At 37.0% G+C, this 16,235-nt stretch overlaps 1 pseudogene; it reads right to left on the bottom strand.

Annotated features, from left to right (window-relative positions):
• Nucleotides 1-313: 313 nt before the first annotated feature.
• On the bottom strand, nucleotides 314-15,871 carry LOC122750436 (annotated as a pseudogene).
• Nucleotides 15,872-16,235: the final 364 nt, after the last annotated feature.

Here is a 16,235-nt window from a genome sequence, read left to right as displayed (position 1 = left end):
GTTCCTGTTATTTAGTCATTCCCAATTCTTTGTGACTCTGAAGACCAAAGCATGCCAATACTGTCCATGGGGGTTCCTTTGCAAAAATACTGGAGTGGTTTGCCATTTCCTTCTCCAATGAATTAAGGCAAATGGAGGTTAAGTGACTTGCCCAGGATCACATAGCTAGTAAATCTCTTAAAGTGTACCTGGGTCCAGGAGCAATGAAGAGAATCAAAGAAATTCCCAAAATATTCCAAATCATGCATGCGAGTTGGGCTGGGATCCTTCTCCCACTCTATTCTGCAACTTCTCCCTATTCCCAACCCAGAGGTCACCTCTTCTGTGGAGGACTGGTAGAGGAATGTACCATTGTGATCTGACTACATTTCTCAAAGATAGCCTGACCTGAGAGTTTAGGTGGTCCCTGGTCCATAGGTCTACCCAGCTGTTTATGGGTATGGGGGGTAGCAGTGATTCTTCCTCACATCTCAGCTCATTTCAGGAATAAGGGTATTAATGGCTTTGTCCAGTTCATTATACATTTGCCCTTGGGAGCAGCCTTCTGGCTCAGGTTTCCCTGAAGATTTCTTCATGGCACTAAGATATGCCCATAGGGCATCTCTGAGCATGGGGAGAACTTCCTTCCTGGAAGCAGGAACATTTCCTTGAAGACAGATCCTGACGCTATGGTAGGGGGTTGGGCTGGGGTCAGATTCAGAGGTGGACAGTAAGGCTCCACAGATTGTACTCTGAAGGTCCAACCCGATGCTTCACTGGCTCATTATGAATGTTGAAAGTGATAATTATAGTGACAAGGGTATCATAGTCATGAGTTCAGTAGAAGGCATCTAGTGTGAATTTGAATCTATGAAGGAAGACCTCCAAATCCATGTTTATTGCACTAATGGCCAGCATTGTATCATTCCCAGAGATTGTCTTCAAACCTTTCTCAGCATCTATTCTGCAGTCAGCCCTGATATATCAAACTTTGCCTTCTACAGGGACTCAAAGATGTTGTTCCAACTAGGTAGGTCTGGAAAGTGTGCTTCTATCTGTGCTACAAACGTGGAATCCTTTAGGGTTGCCTTGCCAACCTCAGGGGCCTTGTTGACACAATCCAAGATTATGGCTCCATGCATAAGTACTGTAGTTTGACAGTCCAAAATCTCTGGCTTCCTTTGAAGGATTCTCTCAACCACCAGTGTGGCATAGGACCCTACCAGCTCTGCTGTTATACTGCAAGGAGGGGGTTGTTGTTGCTCCAACACCTCTGTTATAGCCTTCTCTGTAACTGCTTGCGAGGATGTGATGGTCAGTAAGGGTAAGGGTAAATTATCCAGTCTGGGGCAAAGCATGAAGGTCAATTTCATCTTGGAAAATCAAGGAGGACTCTGGGATGTTAAGTTCTGAAAGCAAAAAGACACTATCACCTCTCAGACCTAGCTCAAAATGTGGGATATGTAAAACTGGTACAAAGGCTACCTTAGACTCAGATGTATTTTCCAGGTAGAAGTCCAAGGTGAAAGCAGACACCTTAAAGTCCAGGTCACAGTTCTTATTTCCTAATACAACATGCAGAGGTTGGAATTCCTGCCCAGCAGCACACAGCCCTGCAAGAAGCACTCCCTGGTGGAGCACAAGCAGGAATGACTTAGTGCCACTGGAAGGAAGGTGACCACATAAAGGATTCCTCCTTGAAAATCTCTAAAACAAAATATAGGTATGATTAATGTCCAACAGTGGCTAATAGAGTCCCACAAAGATATTCAATATACATTTTGGGCACTGAGTACAGAATATAGTTGTTATTTTTAATTTCCTCTAACACAGAAACTGCATTTGATTCAAAGAACTCACAAAGACAAATATAGAAATCATAAAATACTCAAAATACTCCATTATGCTCTCCTAAAATGGTAAAGACCTTTTGTGAGACTACTCAATAGTTATTTCAAATTCACATCTTTTAATTCTAGAGCTATTGGGGGCAGCTAGGTGGCAGAGTGGATAAAGCACTGGCCCTGGATTCAGGAGGACCTGATTTCAAATCTGACCTCAGACACTTGACACTTACTAGCTGCATGACCCTGGGCAAGTCACCTAGCCTCTTTTAATTATTTCCTAAGTATCCTGTATATAGGTGCAGCTAGGTGGTGCAGTGGATAGAGTGCTTCCACTTGCCTAATTCTATATATATACATACATATATACATACACACACATATAAGAATATATATTCTAATATATATTATTAGAATAATCTCTAATATATGTTGTATATTAGATATTAGAATATTATACATATTTCACAATACACATATACATGAAAATGTGAAATCTCATTGGGGAAAAAAGTGACATGGAATATACATTGAGGAGAGATTACTTATGGGAATACCTGAAAGCCAAGATCAAATAAAGAGCCTAGGCATCATATTTCAATAAATTATTGAAGAAAACTGCTCAGGTATATTAGATACAGAGGGTAAAATAGAATTTGAAAGAATCCTCACATCATTTCCTGAAAGAGATCCTAAAATGAAAACACCCAGGAATATGACAGCCAAATTCCAAAGCTCTCAGGTCCAGGGGAAAATATTGCAAGCAGCCAGAAACTATTCAAGTATCATGGATCTCCAAAGTCAGGATCACACAAAATTTAGCAGCTTCATATTAAAGGAGCAGAGGGCTTGGAATATTATATTCTAGAAGGCAAAAGAGCTAGCAATACAACAAAGAATGACCTAGCCTGAAAAACTGAGTATAGTCCTTCAGAAGGGAAAAATGTTCATTTAATGAATTAGAAAATTTCCAAACATTCCTGATGAAAAGATCAAATCTGAGGGGAAATTTTTACATTCAAACACAAGATTTGAGAAGCATAAAAAGTTAAACATGAAAGGAAAATTATAAGGGACTCAATAAAGTTAAATTGTTTACATTCTTATATGGAAAGATGATGCATGTAACACTGGAAGAAGGGGAGGGAGAGATAGAATGGGGAGATTTTTCTCACATAAAAGAGGAATGCAGGGAAGAGCTTTTATACTGGAGAAGGAAATGGTGGAATTGTGCATAATGCTTGAATCTCATTCTCATAATTGATTCAAAAAGGGAAGACTACATACATACATACATACATACATACATACATACATACATGGGTATGTATACAAACACACAGATACTGGGTTGGGTAGAGAAATCTACCTTACCAAATAGGGAAATAGGAAGGGGAAAAAATAAGAGAAAGGGGGAAGAGAGGAGAAATGATAAATGGGAAGGTGACCTAAGGAAGGCAGTAGTTAGGAGAAAAATAGACTTTTGGAGAAGGACAACAGAAAAAGAGAGAGAGAAGGATAAACAGCAGAAAATAGGATAGAGGGAAATAGACAGATAGTAATCATAACTGTGAATGGGATGAATTAAAACCCAGGATCCAAAAATATGTTGTATACAAGAGATACATTTGAAACAGAAAACACACACACACACACAGTTATGATCTCAAAGAAATCAAAAGCAAAAATGTTTTTGTTGTTCTTGTTCAGTCATTTAGTCATGTCTGATTCTTCACGACCCCCTGAACCATACATAGTATGCCAATACATTAAGTGATCTGCTAAGGGTCACACAATTAGTGTCTGGAGCTGGATTTGAACTTAGGTATTCCTGATTTTAGGCCCAGCACTCTATCCACTGAGTGATCTAGCTGTCTCCAAAAGTAAAAATTGACCTAATTAAAGAAGATAATCAAGAAAACTACGTTTTGCTAAAAGGGACCATAGACAATGAAGTAATAACAACAACAACAACAACAAAACTTACAGCAAGTTTCTCTGTTGCCCTCATATCTGAAATATATAGGGCCTAGCTTTTTAAACTGTGGGTTGTGACCCTATATGGGGTTGTGTAACTGAATGTGGGGGTCTTGAAAAATCTGGCAATAGTAAAAGGTTATGAATACCTTTTTTATATACATATATAGCCAAGGTGTTGTAAAAATTGTGGGAAAAGTTTAAGAAGCCCTGATATAGGGAGCTGAGTCAAATTTATAAAAACAAGAGTCATTCCCTAATTGGTAAATGGTCAAAAGATATAAACAGGCAGTTTGCAGAAGACTATATCAAAACTATCTGTGGTCATATGAAAAAAAGCTGTAAATCACTATTGATTAGAGAAAGGTAAATTAAAACAACTCTGAGGTATCATCTCACACCTATCAGAAATTTAAAATGCAATAGGGGATGAGGGAAAATAGGTACATTAGTGAATTGTTGATGAAGTAGTAAACTGATTCGACCATTTTGGAGAGCTATGGACAAAGAGATATAAAATGTTGCATACTCTTTGACCCAGCAATACAACTATTAGGTCAGTATCTCAAGGATATCAAAGAAAAAGAAAAAGGACCTATACAGACAAAAATATTTATTGTGGGTCTTTCTTTTTGTGGTGGCAAAAAATTGAAAACTGAGGGAAAGCTCATCAATTGGTGAATGGCTAAACAAGTTTTGGCATATGATTGTGATAGAGTACTAGTATGCTATAAGAAATGACAACAGGAGTGGTTTCAGAAAACAGTGGCAAGACCTATATGAACTGATACAAAGGGAAGTGAGAAGAACTGGAATATCATTGTGCACAGGAACAATAATTTTGTAATGATGATCAACTGTGAAAGACTTGGCTACTCTGATCAATACAATGATCCAAGACAAGTTGAAAGGACTTATGATGAAAGAAAGCTATCCACCTGCAGAGACAGAACTGATTAGTAATGCAAATTGAAGTATAAATTTCTCACTTTTCTTTTTGTTTTTTTGGTAATATGACTAATATGAAAATAACTTTTCATGACTTAACATTTATAATTAATATCATATTGTTTGCCTTTTCAGTAGGTAGGGCATGGAAAGGAAAGAAGGCTAGAATCTAGAATTCAACATTTTAAAAGAAAATAATATTAAATATAAATAAATAAATGGGGGGAGAGAGTGTTTATTATGTCTTCCTAGCTGGATCCATGCTCCTGAGAAAAAAGTCTCATTACCTTGGACATGTCATTTCAGTCTCAGTTTCCTCATGTGCAAAATGGGATTAATAATAGCACATTCATTAGAGGGTTGTTATGAAGATTGTAAAAATATTTTGATGACTAGGGCTAATTTGGGGGGACTAATCTGACTGGGGTACTTAATCTGGGACTTTTGACTCACTGGCTATCTGACTGCTATTAACTTAGTATGGGCTGTTTAAAAATTTCTCCACACTGCTCCCAAATTGATAAGCAAAGGATTAAGAAGCCTCTTAACTAAATAATCAAAGCAGAGTTTATTTATGAGATACTATTTAAAATTAAGAATACAGGGAAATAAAATGTACAACCTGACTGTGTTGAGGCGCATCTCTTTCCACTGTGTCTCTTTCCCACCTGTTGTGCCTAGAACTTTTTTTTAATACACTAAGGGCCATAGCCGCCTCTTGCCTTAGGGTATGCTCCATCTTTCTCTAACTTTCACGCTTTTTCTCCTTCACTCCAGCTTCCCTGCTTCACTTCTAACCCCAAGCCCCTTTCGCTTTGTCTATCACCCTGAGTCCAACTTTCCTCTCCTTACTGCCACCGCTGAACCCCTGTGTTTCTCTCTTACCAACCTTCTGTCTGTCTGTCTGTCTGCTCCGTCAGTCTGCCCTCTGCCTCCTTTGCTGCCCCTCTCCTCCTTGCTTCTGATCTTGTCAGCCTCCTTTAATCTTGTCCACCAGCCTCTCTATTCTCCTAATCTTGTCAGTCCCTTCTTGCTCTTAGTGTTTTCTCCTTCCTCCTTCTCTTAGTGCTCCAGCCTTTCTGCTCCCTTAATCTCCTCAGCTCCGCCCCCGCCCAGTCTAACTCCCAGGTCTATATATATTTTCCTTTTCTCCACTCAAATCTCGGGGCTTTTTTTTTTTTTGCGCCCACAGACCCCAAGCTAATCTGCCAGCCAGGGCTGCGGCTGGGGCTGGGGGGACACTTGAGCATCACATGCCTCAGCACAGGCTATCCCAGAGCCCAGCCTGGACAAGCCCAGGATCTCTGGGATAAATCCGCTCAGGCTGGAAGGAGCTGGGGGCTTTCTGCCCCCAGCTGTCTGACCAGGCGTCTCCTACAGCCCAAGGGGTTTTTTGGCTCAGCTGAAGTGGAAGGGGAGGGGCACCAGCACCTCCCACACAGAAGAGACCCTGAGGGCCTAAGGCTTTCTAATTTCAGCCCAAAGGTCCCCAAATCAAAATAAATTTCCACAAGATCAAATGAAATAGCATATGTGCAGCAGTTTGCAAAATTTAAAGTACTATACACAATTATTATTATTATTGTTGTTGTTGTTGTTGTCATTGTTGTCATTGTTCTTGTTCTTGTAGTAGTAATTATTTTCAGCTCTATGGCAGCATCTCCAGTTCAAAAAAGCAAAAAGGATTTTCCTCATCACTCTTTTTTCACTGTAATTCCTAGGACCTGGACAGTAAGAACTAAAGAACTGTCATTTTCTATCCATTTGTTATTTTTTAATGTGCAATTGTTTTTTTATGGTATTAACATAGTCCTTTCTACAGCTTTAAAATTGTCATTCATATTTTAAATCAATCGCTTCCTTAGACTACCTGATTTTGTGTTTCAGGAAGTCAATATGTTTGAGTAAGAAGAAAATATATGTGTGTACATCTTCCCCCCCTCCCATTATTTTAAAAGCCCTTAGAAATATCTTGCCTACAATAAGATTGAAAAAAAACCAAACTACTTCTTCTTCTCCTTGGGAACCATTTGATGAATAAATAGTGCTATAAATATTCTTGAATCACTAAAGGATTAGCATCAAGGAAATGATGAAGCCATTTGTCACAGCAATATCCAGCTATAAGCAAACACTTCTGAAAACCTAAGACAGTCCAGTCCCTCCTCCCCATTCTCACCCCTCCACACACACACACAAGCACACACTGAGCCAAAGACATCCTCCCTTTTCACAGGGACAAAAGTAAAATCCAACATAAGGTACTGTAGAAAACTGGGTAATTTTCATTTCTAGGCAACTATTCCCTAGTAACTTAAAAATGTAATTTTCAATGATAATGTCCATGCAAAAGACATTATTTGCATCTATTTGTGAGGACCACACAGTCTAAAAAATGGCCAGTGTGCTAAAATGTGAAAGAGGCCACAAGTCAATTTGATGTTCAAATTTGATTTGATAATGATATAGAACTCTAGATTCTTGTTTAACAGATACAAAATTTTTCACCATACAAATACTTGGTTGAAGTAGACAATAATTTTAATACCCTTTTTAGTAAATATCATTCAATATCAGATTCAGCACATGTTATTTACCTGAATATTGCCCTTCACAGGAAGCAGTATGAGATGAATTAAGGTATTGGTATTGGAGTCAGGGAGGCCTGGCTTCAAGTCCTCCTTCTGATATATACTAGCTGCATGATGGTATCCTCTCAGTGAACGCAGGAAATTTTTTGAAGTTACATTATAGAAAAGTGGTTATTCTTCATCCCTATAGGCAGTTGCATTATTGAGTCCTCTACATCAATTAAATCATATATCCAGATGCATCCAGATACATCTTCTCCTTGGTTTTAGGCATTTCAGTAAGTAGCCGGGCTTTTTCTGATACTTTTAAGGAATTTCCAATTTTAATTGTGCAGAAACTTTCCTCTGTTATCTTGAGGAAAGAGCAGCTCATAGTACCTGAACAGGGCAATACTATTTATTTATTTATTTTTAGAAAACATGTCATATGCTTCCCTCTCCTATCATCATAATGATGCTTTTTTTTAAAATCTAAGAAACCTTCTGTTTTAATGTAAAAAAATGTTGATTCTTCATTATTCAATATTTGCATAATATACTTTAATTATGCAAATGTTTTTCCTATCCACTGAATCACTGTTCCAGATTGTTTATTATGACTATTAAATTATCAAAAAAACACCATCAAAAAGACATCAATTGCACTTAGAGCTCAAACATATTTCTACCGGCTTCTGGCTGAATAGTTATCTGTTAATGTTTGCATTGTTGGGGGCCAGCTAGGTGGCATAGTGGATAAAGCACTGGCCCTGAATCCAGGAGGACCCGGGTTCAAATCCAACCTCAGACACTTGACATTTGCTAGTTGTATGACCCTGGGCAAGTCACTTAACCCTCATTGCCCCACAAAAACAAAAAAAAAACCAAAACCTTCTAGCATAATGTTTATATTGTTGAAGATAGTCAGCCTACATGAAAGGAAATAAAATCTCAAGGAATTGTGTTGTTGTTGCTGTTTTCAACTTGAAAAAATGAAATAAAAATGTTGTTGTGAGAGATACTGAAGGAATGGCTGTTATTTTCTCTTACTGAAATCATGAAAAACGGGCAATATGTTAATGGCAAAAGTCCCAAAATAATATGATATCTGTGGTTTTTAGCATTAAATTATTCTAAGGGGAAAAGAGCTATCTGTAGGATCTGTTGCTGTGCCTCTTTGTGACATCATGAACTGATTTACTGGAGTTGTGTTGCATTGGCGGACAGGAAATAAAAATTTATTATGCATTGACTTTGTGCTAGGCAATGTACTAAAACTATGATATAAATATGAGCAAAAAAAATAAAAGATAGTCCCTGTTTTCAAGGAGCTTATTCTCTAATGGAGGAAGACACATAAAAACAAAGTTTAAAAAGGTAAGAAGTGGAGTGCCCATTTGGGGACATGAAGATGAAGGGCAGAGGAATAAAGTATAGTTGGCCTTGGTCTTTCCCCAAAATAAAGGGGTCAGAAGGAACTCATTCAATGAGAAAAGGGACTGATGTAGCTGAGGAATGGTCCTAGGTGAGAATGTTGTGCATATTGCTTAAAACAAAAACAAGTGGTCAGGGACAGCTAGGTGATACAGTGGATAGAGCACTGACCCTGGAGGCAGGAGGACCCGAGTTCAAATAAGGCCTGAAACATTTGACATTCACTAGCTGTTTGAGCCTGGGTAAGTCACTTAACCCCATTCTCTCTCTCTCTCTCTCTCTCTCTCTCACACACACACACACACATATATACACACAAACATACACAAAAGTGGTCCATTGTCTACAGATTTTAAAAAAGATGTAGATGTAAAGATTTGTTATATGAATGTTTGGGTTTTTTTGTACTAGGTCTAAGTCACCTGTTTGAGTGTATGGGAGAGTTACCCTACCTATCCACACGTATATGCATAGACTCAGAGGACAATGAAGGAAGTTAATTTTTTTTGGGGGGGGGGGCAATGGGGGTTAAGTGACTTGCCCAGGGTCACACAGGTAGTGTCAATTGTCTGAGGCTGGATTTGAACTCAGGTCCTCCTGAATCCAGAACCAGTGCTTTATCCACTGTGCCACCTAGATGCCCCAGGAAGTTAAAAAATTGTGAAGAATATTTGGATGATCACCAAGGGAAGTAGAAGCATAAATACTTTTTCATATATTACAGTATAAAAGATAAAAAGAGTAAATAGATGAATAGTTTGCAAAACATATCACAATCCTAATGCTAGATGACACGGAAGCACAACATAGTAGTGATATGGGGACTGGAGGTCTGTCTCTGACATAAGGGGACTAGCTAAGCTGACTTATTAATAGCAATTTCAAAATTCAAAAGGTGGAAAAACTAACATTAAAATTTTGATTTGAATGTGATTCTCACTAATGGAGAAGAAATAATTGCCAGGGTAGAAATATTAAGAGATTTGAGTGAAAGTGACCTACATCCTAGATTTGGGGAGATCAGAATCCAATGGGCACATGGGAAGATGCACAGGATTACAAGATTATAGATTTTAAACTGGAAGGTTCTTTAGAGTCATCTAGCACAACAATCTCATTTTGCAGTGGACATGTCCACAAATAGCAAGTGACAGAACCAGGATTCAAACACAGATCCTCTGAATTCAAAGGTATCGTTTTTCCAAGAGCACTGTGTTGTCTCAAGTTCATCACTAAAATTATGAAATGAGAAGTTAGCCCAGGAGGAATTTCATTTCAGAAATGAAATTTTGAAGTCAGAAAAATTGTGCCAATGGGGGAGAGGGTAGGGGAGGTAATGATCTGAGAAAAGCCAGGACAGACATGAAGTAAACTTGCCAACCAACTCTGCTTTTTATAAAAGACATACAGAAGATGGAGGTAAAGACAGGCAATAGGATAAATGCAAAATGTGATGTGCTACTTTAAGGATAGTGTCAAGTGCTCAAGTTCATAACAATCTGAGGTTGCAGAGAAAAACTAAGGATTACAAAAAGAAATATTTTTTTGTTATTGGAAAAATTAAAAGGATAAAAGACGGAATAAGACTAATATCTAGAAATGATAGAATGATAACTGGTAACACAATGAAGTCAGACAGATTCAATTCTTTTTTTTTTTCAATTTCTGTTTTCTCTGACAAGAAGAATAACATTTGGTGGAAAATATAGAACAAAAATGGTCTGTAGGAAAATGATACTCAACATTATAAGAGAACATTAAACTATCCTGAATTCAGAAAAAACAAACTGCATCTTTGGGTCCTAAAAGAATGGGATGATTTGATTGTGTGATATGATGTGATGAATCAATATCAGTGATATTTTCAAGATGATGTTGAATAGGAATGGTACCAAAGGTCTAGAGAAGAGCAAATTTCAAAACTTAAAAAAAAATGGAAGAGAATAAACTTTACAAAATATATACCAGTGGACTTGACTTCAAATTTTAACAAAATAGTGATTATCACAAAGAACCAGAATGGCCTAAGAATAGGCAACACCAAGTTACCCCTGCCCCTTTGTCTCACCAATGCTTTTAAAAGAATTACTAAACTGGTAGGGTAAATCAAAGATATGGCATAGATATAATTGACTTAGAGTTGTCAAGTATTTCATCATAAATATCTCATCCTATTCTTGTGGATAAACTGGAGATCAGATGTTTTCAAAATTGATCAATCCAATTAAAAGTTGTTAATTGTCCAATGTCAACTTGGAAGGAGGAAAGAGTCCAATGAAGTTGGAGCTCTTTGCCTTTGCTTTGATTTTAAGAGGTAGAGACAGAGAATTTAGTTTTCATGATAATGTGTACCTATAAAATAGGACCTACATCACTTTTTTGTGCATGGAGAAAATCAAGTTGTTTCCTTCAACTCACAGAAGAAATTTAAATCTAATCTATCCTGTAGAGCATAAAATTGTGTGAAATAGACTCAACTGAGTGGAATTTTTTTTAACAAAACAGGAAGGGGCAGAGTGAGACAAAATTTGTTTTCATTGATTATTAAAACACCTTAATTTCTTAGCATGCTATCAAAGATAGCAAAATTAATTTGTTTTTTCCTCCCTTCAATTTTGATATGATTTTATCATTAGCATGGGGCACTCTATAAATATTTATTAAACATTTACTATGTGTCAGGCATAATGCTAAGCCCTGGGGATACAAAAGAAGGCAAGAGATGGCCCCTTCATAGACCTCCTAGTCTAATGAGGAAACAGCAAGCAAATAGGTATGTACAATTAATCTATGCAGAGAATAGATTAGAAATAATGAACAGAAAGGAGGATTTTACCTGGGACCTGAAGGAAGCCCTGGAAGCCAGGAGGTGGAGTTGAGGAGGGAGACGATGACTGATATGAATGAGAAACTTATTCCTTCTGCCCAGATAAGCAACTCATCTACAAATTATAGTCTTGGAGAGAGTTGCCCAGAACACTGAGACTTAAGTGACTTCATCAGGGTCATGCAACCAGGAGCCACTTTCTTCCACAGGAAGAACTAGGTTTGAATCTCACCTTTGCCATTTAAAAGCATTATGATCTCAGCAAAACACGTAACTTCTTTAGTCCACATTTCCTCATCTGTAAAATGAAAGGATTAAACCAAATGACTTCTAAGGTCCTTTCCACCTCTAAATCTTTGAATTTATGTGTCCGTAGCAAGATCTGCGGTTTGGTTTTCCAGACTAGAAGGCACTATACCACTCTGTTTCTCATGATGTCAAAAAAAATCTTAAAAAATTATATCCTATTAGACTCTGGCAAAACACAAAAAGGTACTTGCAGAAATTTCAAAGCAGATCATTTTAGCCCTGAGAAACATGAGATATCATAGTAGCCCATTAGATGGCTTTAAAATACATTTTATTTTATCGTATCTTTGCTATGAAAAGTTGCCATTGAGAGCTTCAACACACACTGCATTCACTTGCTCTAGCAATATAATGTTCCTTTAACATAAATATGCAGTAAAGTATTCTTTGCAATATTGTTGCCTTTTTTTCAGCTACTATAGTGAATAGAGTGCTGGATTTGGGGTAAGAAAGATTGGAGCTCAAATCCTACCTCAGACACTTAAGTAACTATAAGACCCTGGGAAAGTTCCTCTCAGATGTTACAAAGGTGAAAGCAATAGGTCTTGGCAATAGATTTTCTATGGAGAGTTAGAGATAGTGGTTGAGGTTGACACCCAAGTTGGGGAGCCTGGGGGACTGCAAAGTCCGGCACTCTTGACAGTAATAGGAAAATTTGAAAGCAGAGTTTGGTGTAGGAGAAAGATAATGAGTTCAGTTTTAGAAATGTTGAGTTTAAGATGTCTACCACATATCCAATTCAAGATGTTAGAAAGGTGGGCCTGGAGGTCTACATAGAGGTTAGGACTGAATACATAGATTTGAGATTCCTCAACAGAGAGATGATGATTAAATCCATGGGAGCAGATGAGATCACTAAGTGAAATAGTTTTGAGAGAGAAGAGGAACAGGACAGAGCATTGTGGTACACCTATAGGGATTTTATGTGTTTCTATATAGAATTTCTTTTTATATCTTTTAATAATGATTTTCAGTAGGGACATACAGAGGGGCTATTAATTTATAACCTCCTTTTTGTTGAAGTTATTCATTGTTTTGATATTATCTTTGTATTTCTAAGTTTCTTTAAACAAACCGTCAAACCATACCCAGCACCTTTACCACTCTATATCTCTATTATCAGTAAATAGATATATTGACTCCTCTCTGCTTATGTTCATTCCTTCCATTTCTTTTTCTTGTATTTTGCTGTAGATCTCTATTACATATACATAGCATTTCTAGAAGTGTATCAATTAATGAAAGTGACAATGGACATCCTTAGTTAGCCCTGAAAGGCTTGTAGTGTCTTGGACTACTTCTTTAATAATTCTCTCAGTCTGTATCTATCTTAGGGCAGTGCTCCACGGGAGGGAGAAACACCTGAAGGGTTAGCCAGAGCAGAGCTTTCTGAACAGCAGGGTTAGTTTCCTTTACTCTTGCTTATAGAAGTTTTCTCTTTGAACTTAAGAAAGGACATTTTCAATGGATCCTGTGATTGATCTATTGGATTCTACTCCTATAAACAATAAAACACCAACAATAGTCCTTGTTGAAGTTCTCACCTATAGCTCTATCATCTAATTGTGATATTTAATAGAAAGGAAAGAGGGAAATAGGAAAATTATTGCACACACACACACACACACACACACACACACAATTAAAATAACTAGAGAGTCAAGCCAGAAGAGACATAGCCATTAAGTGGCATAAGCAATACAAATAAAATTTGTTGTATTTCTCCTGTTTTTATCTTTCAAATTAAAACCCCGCCTTTATCATTATTACTCCCTAACCTTCCCTTTCTAATTTGAGAGTCCTTTCTTTATTCTAATGTGATTAAACTAAACTCCATGACAAATGTGGTTATATTTATTAACTAAGGACAAGGCAGCCTTCAACATGATTGTTCTGTATTCCTGCCAAACACTAATCTGAGTTATCTTCACTCTAGAATTATCATGGTGTACAATTACAGAAACTCAAAAGAAATAAAATAGTCAAAAGAGCTAAGAAGAAATAAAAATACCATCACTATCCCACAGTATTCTGATGGTATTTAACAGCAAGAAAAGCTGCTGACAAATAACCTTTGCTAAAAGCAGTACATCCAACTGTTTGATTTCCTGTGCAAGTTCTATGGAAACTATATGCTTGTGTGTGTGTTTTTTTCCATTCTGTCTCTCAGTAAACCTTTTTTTTAAACAGAGACTTAAATGATGAGGAAGAAATGATGACGCAAAGAAGTAGGATTCCATGTATCACAGATGTGCTGCAAGACCAGAAGGACAAACCCCATGTCCACTCAAATGTGTCACAGGGTCACACAGATCACCAACCCTCTTTGCCCATTATTTGACTTACTCCCTTATTTAATCTTATCATCCCAAGCTCTAAGGTAACAGGAGGATATGTTTGTTTTTAATGAAGAAATATTTCATTACTTAATAAAATTTGAAACTTTCTCTCAATCACCTAAGCTTAGAGACCCCACCAGTTCATCCAAAATTATCAAGTTAATAAACTCCAGAAACCCCTTTTCCCAATAGTAGTTATTCAAACCTCTATGTGAAATTTTTCAATCTCCTAGAATTAAATAAATATTAATATTAGAAAATATTAACATATGATTTATTAACACCGAGATAACTAATAAAGCAAAGACAGACTTATTTTCAGTATTTAAGTGTGAGAATAATCACAACCAGAGTCATCCTGAGAGCTCACTTTAATGACAGATGACCATTCTTCCTTTCTGAGAACACAATACCCACATTCATTTCAACAAAGATACCAAGCAAAATCTCATTTCAAGATTCACATCATCCTCTTCCTGAAATAGAGGTTAAAACATTTCCATCAAAAAGATATCCTTCTATCTTTTTCCCCCTCTTATCCAGTTTCTCTCGAATTCTCACTCTTAATAGCCTCACTCCAAAATTTCTTCCTATAAAAACATATTTTTCTTTGTTCATAAAATAACAACTGACAGTTCTAACAAAAAAGAGAAGATTCTCCTAACTCCCCCCTTATTCTTCTTTCCACAAACTCCTCTTAGTTCCTCATAGATTAAAAATTTCCCCTATGCACTCTCCTTAGCTCCCTAGAAACACTTCATAGAATGACATTAATAACAGCAATGTAACTCCTGCCTGTTATGCTCTTAAAGTGACATCAATGATTTCTATGTCCTCTGTAGAAAGGATTTTTGAAACAGTTGTTATATAAACTTGATTTGAAGTGAAAATCTTATTTATTACTAATATTTTTGCATTATTTTTGCTATAATTTATTGAAGAGTAATTTAGGATTACTTAACTTCTTGGAACTCACAAAGATCTATTTAATTAAACTGAAGTATTATAACAAAACCTCCTTCTTCAACTTAAGTGGTACTTGTACTTCTTTTACCAATCCAAATCAAACCTCACCTCCAGGACAGGATTTTTTTTTTTTGGTGAGGCAATTGGGGTTAAGTGACTTGCCCAGGGTCACACAGCTAGTAAGTGTCAAGTGTCTGAGGTTGGATTTGAACTCAGGTCCTCCTGAATCCAAGGCCTGTGCTGTATCCACTGTGCCACCTAGCTTCCTCGACAGGAAGAACTTTGAGCCAGAATTTCTTTTCTATCACAATCTCTTATCACAGTGGCAGCAAGAAGCCCTGAAGCAGAGATTCTATTGCCATAGTTTCCTTTGTAATCCTCTTCATTTTAATTTAATACATTTAAAAACATTAATTTGTAGCCTGAGCCAGAGTGTCAAAGTATTCCATAAAACCAAACAGGTTAAGATACTCTGCCTAGACTAAAATAGAAAATGAACAGTTATCCTCTATGGAAAAATAAGGCAAACCTTACTGTTAGCATGAGATGTGTTTCCAATTATCAAGAATGAGTTACACTCAGCATGACACTCACCTGGCTTCCTTTGGCATAAACATAACTCTGAATATCTTTGTCATTTCTTTCCCACCCTTTGTCAGATTTCCAATCTCCATTCATTATCTACTCCACTATCTTGACCTATACCGAAATGTGTAGAACTAAGCCATGAGAAATGTCCATTCTTATCCTTTCCACAAACTAATTAAATTAAAATTGTTTATTCAGTGAACATGCATTTCGAATATCCAGTACATAAAGATATTAGTACTAGGTTTGTTGTTAAGTTGTTGTTAACTTGTTTCAGTCATGTCTTACTCTTCATTACTCCATTTTGGGATTTTCTTGGGCAAGATACTGGACTGGTTTGCCATTTCCTTCTCTAGGTAATTTTACAAATGAGGAACTGATGCATAAAGGATTAAGTGACTTGTCCAGAGTCACACAGCTGGTAAATGTCTGAGGCCATATTTCAACTCATGAG

Source organism: Dromiciops gliroides, chromosome 1, assembly GCF_019393635.1.
Source record: "Dromiciops gliroides isolate mDroGli1 chromosome 1, mDroGli1.pri, whole genome shotgun sequence".
Taxonomy (NCBI): domain Eukaryota; kingdom Metazoa; phylum Chordata; class Mammalia; order Microbiotheria; family Microbiotheriidae; genus Dromiciops; species Dromiciops gliroides.
Note: the sequence above shows the minus strand (reverse complement) of the source record. Positions and strands in the feature narration are given on the sequence as shown.